We start from the raw sequence: 613 nt of genomic DNA, 5'->3' as shown, positions 1-613 counted from the left end.
TAAGCCTTTTATGGCTTCCATGCTTGCACAGGAAGTTTTCCAACAGGCTCTCGCATGGCAAACTGCAACGGGGGGAGGGGTTTGGGCACAGTTGAGAATACAAGGCAGGGATGGGTGAAAAAGGCAAAAATACTGACAAAAATATAGGAGGGGTCTTCAAAATGCAAAGAATTATGTGCAGGAAGACTTGGCATACATTCCAAGTGAAAACACTGGCGCTGTTAATATCAGTTTACATCAATTACTTCTGTCGAAACAAACCCATTCCAGAGATCAGATTGTATTCTGCTCCCATACCTCCCCCCAGCCACTCAGCAATAATTATGCCAACTAGTCTATACTTAAATGATGCAATTTATTGGTTTCCATATCATGCATCTCATGTACCGAAGCACAGTATGAAGGAACACAGTATACTTTCACTTTAACAACAACGAGGGATTAGAGTCAAGGCACAAATATCCCTCGCAAATGTAAATAATAATAATAATAATAAAATTTTATTTGTTAGTCGCCCATCTGTCTGACTTAACAGACACTCTGGGCGACTTACACAATATAAAATACAATTTAAAACATATTCATACAACAGTCACCATATTAAACAACAATA

Source organism: Rhineura floridana, chromosome 6 (genome assembly GCF_030035675.1).
Source record: "Rhineura floridana isolate rRhiFlo1 chromosome 6, rRhiFlo1.hap2, whole genome shotgun sequence".
Classification (NCBI taxonomy): domain Eukaryota; kingdom Metazoa; phylum Chordata; class Lepidosauria; order Squamata; family Rhineuridae; genus Rhineura; species Rhineura floridana.
Note: the sequence above shows the minus strand (reverse complement) of the source record.